This window comes from Eleginops maclovinus, chromosome 19, assembly GCF_036324505.1.
Source record: "Eleginops maclovinus isolate JMC-PN-2008 ecotype Puerto Natales chromosome 19, JC_Emac_rtc_rv5, whole genome shotgun sequence".
In the NCBI taxonomy this organism is placed as follows: domain Eukaryota; kingdom Metazoa; phylum Chordata; class Actinopteri; order Perciformes; family Eleginopidae; genus Eleginops; species Eleginops maclovinus.
The window spans coordinates 14,900,750-14,907,312 of NC_086367.1; positions in this window are offsets into that span (position 1 = coordinate 14,900,750).

Genomic DNA, 6,563 nt, shown 5'->3' on the forward strand with positions numbered 1-6,563 from the left:
CATAGCTGAATAAAAGTCCACTCCTTAATGTGTAGAAGTGTGATTCATGGACTGTAAAATAGATGTAAAAACAGCTGCACAAGACTGGACAAACTTCCCTCTCGCTAAAATAGGAATTAAAGAAAACAAAAACTACTAAGCTTATTTAGTGGCATTTCTTTATTGTAAATATCTGCTTGTTTTAAATCTGATTTTTACAGGCTACTTATGTAGTGGTTAATGCTCTCAAAAACGCAAAAGTGCAGTTTTCTTTAATGCAGCTTGAGACCTGACTCCTCCCCCGACCACTCCCCTCAATGTGATTGGTTTTAAATGCCCCTGTTGGCCTTGGTGCTTCCGTTTGGCTCTGTCTGTCACGGAGGTACAGGTAATTACTGGATGAATCGGTCGCCTCAGTCTGTTGTGATATGCTCACTTGTTTTTCTTACAGTTTGCCCTGCTTCATATTCTCCTGCACACCAGTAGTTTGATGAAACCTGTGGTGAGTAGGGCCAAAACATTTAAATTGTTTGTACGCCTCATGTTTTGCTAGTTCAACCTTTTTTGTAGGTTCACCTGCTGCTGTTTTCCGTGTAGTTTGTTTAGATTTGAGCTTTTCCCCCTGTGCTCTTCCCACTTTAGTTATCCTATTGTTTTGCTTGGAGTGGTTTTGTTTGTATTTTAGCTTTTGCTTTGTACCTTGTCCAATTTAATGTAGTGTTTACACCAACTGGGATCTTTTTGTTAAATTTTGTTTCAGTTGTTTCCATAGATTTTAGTGGAGCAGAGAGCCAGTCATTGGGGGGAGGCTAGTCACCCTCACTTTAGTCAGCATCGATGCAGACTTGCTCTTTAAATCAACTTCCAATCCCCACTAAACTTAAATATGGCAGACTCTCCATGTTCTGACACACAGGGAGTGGAAAGGGCAGAGTGTGTAGAAGTATTTAGATGGTCTCCTTTCGTGTCAGAACACTCGCTCATGACCAGCAGTAACTCCTGTTCTGACCATCACCTGTCTGCATCACACACCTGCTCACCTGTTTCCCATTGCTTTCATATGCCATGAAGAAAGTATGCCTTTCAGTTGTTGTTGGGTTTTTTTTGTTGACAGTATGTAAAGACAAGCTTCCATCTCAGTCTGCCATATTAACAAACATTCCCACGTATCTGAGTGTTTTGATGAGCTACATTTCTGGTATTAAACCATTATTGTGTTTGGTGGGAGATGTGAGTGCTTCTCTGGATCGTCCACAAACAATAATCCTGAAAATTGCAATATAAAGTGTTTCATTAACTCAATGTCATTCATCCTTTGCAGAATATTTCCCCCTACCTCTTAGTTTCTGCCTTTTCTTCCTAAAAAAAGTCCTCCACCTCATTCCTAATAGATTTTCACTTAACAAGGCAGTGCTTTGTGAGTAACCTTATCTTAAGAAGGATTTGGAACAAACTGTAATAAGAAAGAGCTCTCTGTCCCCTTTCTGTCAGGAGTACACGGTCAAGCATGATATTTTTTTACATCTGTATTTTATTTACCCCCACACAGCCATCAATCCGTTTAACGCCGTCACAAGTAGTCAGACTCAAGGGTCATTACTCATATTGTTGTTCACTTCATGAGAAAATTATAGAGAATTAGGAAGAATGGGCGGACTGATGTCATGTGATGCATTTTTCTTTTTGCGGGTAGTTTTTGGGTTATTTACCTTTGCAAAACAGAGACTGGGGACCTGTCCTCATCATCTCGTCCTGCCTCTGAAGTGTAACATCTGAAAAAACACAAAGCTTTGACACAATAGTCCGTCAGAGCTGAGCTCAAACATTTTTCAGGGTGGTGGACATGTTTTGTTTTGTACCTTTTGGCAGCAGATGGCAGATTTGTACTCGATCTAACTTCTCAGTGTGGATGGAACACAATTTTGTCTATTTCTGTCTCAGAAGAAATGTCTCCATTTCGCTCTGATGAAACGTAGGAATGTGTGCTTGTGCTAGCATAAATGGGAAGTATTCTCATTGGTTAACGTGCAGGAAACTTACCGGTGCACTTTAAAGGCGATGTCAGGCGATAATTTAGATCCATTCTATACTGTAAAGAATGATATTGTCATGTGTATCCATACCATTCTGCATGTTTGTCCTAGGGCAGTTTATTGTGGTCAAACTGACAGTTGGTCATTGAAACTAAAAGTATATTGGTATAATCTTTCACTAGTTTGTGTTTTTGTTGACATTCAAAATCTGTGTATTAACAAGTCACTCAAATTCAGCCTTGAAAAGTTATACCAGCGAGATGGGGTTGGATCATTTTTACATTTCCCCTGATATCAATCATTCTAACAAATGTACTGTATCTCAATAAAAGACTGAGTACTGCAAACTGCAGTTGTAAAAAGACCCATGATTCTTTCAACAATTCAGTTTGAAAAGTCCAAAAATGTAATGACAGTTAATGAGTCTGCAGAGATATACCTTTTGCACTTTATATTAATATTAAAGTAGCTCTGAAACAGTTTGGAGTCTCTTGAGGTCATACAGTTTGCACACTGAGAATTTGCTCATTCATACCATGTTGTGTGTTAATATTTCATGTCCATGCAGGCATATAGGGAAATCATTACCATTAACATTACAACAACCCTAAGGCCGCTGCTTAATTAAAAGCCAAGAATTGACAAGAATTGTCCGTAAGTGAAGCAGGTTGTGTTTTTCAACCTGAATCTAAAGAGTTGGACCACACACACTGATGTTCATAGGACAGAAATACAGTCGAATAAAGTGAGCACACTATTTAACTTAGATTGCTCATATAAAATATATCCTGTAACCTATATGTTTTCAGTAATATCATAAAGATATTTGAAGTGACTCGCACAGGGGCTTCATCAAACTGTGGTTAATACTTTCTTGTCTTGAAAAAGCTGAAAATCTATTTGAGAGATAGATGCAGTACTGTGTGTTGACCTGTCACTCAACCAGCAACTGAATCAATAGCAGGATGTGAAGCAATTACTTTTCTGCTTTCAGGACATTCAACATCAGAGGGTGTGTGGCGTAAGTGTGTGTATTATTGGTATGCCGGTCAACGAATGAGACAGAGGGAATAATGGGTTCAATATATGGGTTAGAATTGCCTCCTCTTACATCCAATTGAACAAGAAGATCCAGATACCCCATGATCGAAGTAATTAAAACTATTCACTTACAGAAAAAGGCAATTTGGGAATTAACAAGCATTCAAATTGAAAATAACTGTAAATGTTGAACAGCTTAATTGATCTACAAGTACATTTGTAAGAACAATTTGGAATTTGAAAATCGATTAAATTTTGTCAGGTCTCTGAATCAAGTGAAAAACTGTAATGTAGTTAAACACTTTTCTGCGGAATTTTACAGCAAATTAATCTAAACCAGGCATTTTCAAGCCATTTAGCGAGAAATGATTGTTTTTTATAATAATGTAATACTTCTTGGACTGTTGTGAGTATATTATTGCCAGTACTGGTCTTATTTCTTATTCTTTTGTTTATTTACTAGTCTTCCTTTTGTTTGATGACTTGCCTGTGTTTCTCATCACGTTGGCCTTTGTACAGCACAACTGCTGCAAATACTTTTACTCAGGAAATCAGATAAAAGGAAACACAGCTCTAGAACCAAATTGCCTTCAGGGTTATATATAAAAAAAACAGTTCTTTTTTTTGATTGGCAAAACTGTAGTGAGCAGCAGACTTGAAAATGGGGAGCTACAGGGAAATGCTGGATGTTGAAATTGTTGAAATTCACAGTATGAAAAGTACTTGCATTTCTTAACAGTTAAAAGAAAAGGTAGTAACACTCTCAGTCTGTTAGGGGTTCGTGAGTTAAGAGTTCAGTCTCTCATAACTTTAATGAGGATGGATTAGTGTGAGAGGGTCAGGCGTCAATCAAGCTCTCTGTGGTAAGTAATTAATTAAGGACTCATCAGTAAGGCGGTCTGTTAATTAAAAGAAAATCGTCATTGCTTTTTAAATATTTGTTTTACTTACCGAAGCAAGCTTGTTAACTCCCACGTAGGACTTAAATAAAAAAAACAATATATAAATGATAACATCACAAATAAACAAATTCAGAAAATGGCTGTCTTATTGGCTACATTTGGATTTATTGTTTTTAAAGTTCAATGATTGGCCTAAAAATCAATGTATCAATATCAAATATATATCAATGTGAATAAAAAGGCTGATCCTTCAATTGATATGAACTGCAGGTTTTAGATTTAGATTTGGAAAGGAATGCGTTTCAGGTAAGAATGTCATAAAAAAAAAGCTGTGTTATGTTTTAGTTCTTGAGGGATATGTTGTTTCCTTGAGGATATGATATTAATACAATTATGCCTTTGTTCTGTGCTTCAGGAACAGGGAGGGGTTTAATCGTTTAAGTTTTTACATGGGAGAGGCAATAAAGATATCTGCTTCCTTCTTGATCAGTCTCCAGGAGGTTATAATGTGCACACTCATCCTGCTTCACTTACCACTAAGTCTTAAAATGCTCAAATAAAGATATGATGGGATTTATTGGAGTCTCGCTGTTACCACATGCTGCTATTGCAATGGGTTTCAAATCACTGAGGGGAAAATGAGTCTGTTGATTAGGAAGAGTCATTAACTGTGACTGCAGAGTACAGGGAGGTGTTTGTGTTTTCAGACTGTATTCCCTGTTTATGGTATTTAAATGTACATTTCTTTTGTTGCATTTCTAAAGACAGCTCAGTACTTTAATTAAGTTAAGTAAAACAAAAACAAACACAGGTCTTCCCCCTGTGAGTAGGTTGTTTGTGTCGCCTCTAACACGTGACTCACCTAACCTAAACCTAAAACACTATCTTTTCAAAAACGTTAGCCATTCATTTTGTTGTCTAAACCTGAAAAACCCATAAGTAATTATTATGAGTTCTAAGATTATTATAACTCTGTCTGGTCATAAAAAAAGTTAAAAAATGTATTCTGTCTCATACGACTATATAGAGAGGTTGTCAAAAACAAAATTGAACATTCCTAAAAAAATATTACAACACTTTAAGAAAAACTTGACACATTACATTTCTGACTCTTCAAGTCATTCAATGGACACTCCATTTCCCTAGGATGAAGATGCTAGGTTCAAAGACAAATCTGTCCATTTAAGCCCACAAGTTTTTTATTTCCACAAAAGCTCTCTCTCTCTCTCTCTCTCTCTCTCTCTCTCTCTCTCTCTCTCTCTCTCTCTCTCTCTCTCTCTCTCTCTCTCTCTCTCTCTCTCTCTCTCTCTCTCTCTCTCTCTCTCTCTCCCTGTGTGTGTGTGATGTGCTCAATTTCTTCATTACCATTTTCTATACTTGAAGAGCCTGCTAATTAGCTTTCAAGGAGCTGCTATTGATTCAATTAAAGATAAAATATACAGAAGAGGGAAAAGAAAAAGCTGTTTAATCAAAGTATTTAATTAACTAAAAACGCCGCTCTCCTTAAATTAGTACAGAACATGTAAAATAATTTCAAGACACTTTATTTGTACTTTAAAGTGGAGCTTTACAAAGAACTCTCTCGAGATTAATTCACCAGGAAATGGAGAATAATAATAATACTTATTGGAGATCATCAGTATAAATGAAGGTGATTTCTGACAGACAGTCCAAGAATTGCGCATTTGATTAAAATGTATTTGCAGAAACAGGAAGAAATACTGCTTATGGCAACATAATGCTGAATACTGCCTTCTCCATACACCAATGGCATTATTAAGGGGACTTTAAGGGACTTTGTTTTGTCATGTTCTCTCAGAACTATCTCTCTCTTTCCAGTTTATATTGAAGACATTATGAGTGTTTAATCTTTTTTGTTGCTCCTTGTGTTGGTTCTTGCTCATTACTTCCAAATACATGTCTCTGCAGTGTGGTATAGTTGATATAGGAGGAGAATAAGGCTGAGGTGTGGGTTTATCATTAATGACATTTCCAAGGTTTTCTCAGCTGGCAGTTTCCTCAACTTTTGTAGCACATTGGCGAATAGTTGCAACAACTAGGTTTCTGCAGTCTCATTACTAAACAGCCCCTACCTCAAAAAGGGGAGGAGGACATATCAGCTGAATGCTGCAGTTTTTTATATTTGCTCTGCTTAAATCTGTGACATTAGTTTGGCCTAAAACTCATACTGCTTGAACATCCCGTGCAGCATTAGTGTTTATAACTCACCACAAAGATGTGTGTTGTTTCAGGGAACACTTTATCTTAATCTGTACATCATTTGTGGTTTTCTCTGTACTCTAAATCTTTTATTTGTATGTAAATTAGCTCTAAAATGATATGTTAGACAAACTAAGCCACAGAAAAATCCTACTTACTTTATTCTTGGTTTTAAATAAATTCATAAGCAATATTCTGTATAAATTTAAGTTTTAACATTGTAAAAGTAACAGTCGTTTTGTTTTGCTTACAGTGCAACATACAGAGACTGCTAGTAATTTGTAGTCGGGCTACATTGCAAAAGTGAATGTGTGTGTTTCTGAAGCACTTTCACGGTAGAGCTGGTAAACGCCCAAAGGATGCTGCTCTAAGATTACAGGGCATATCA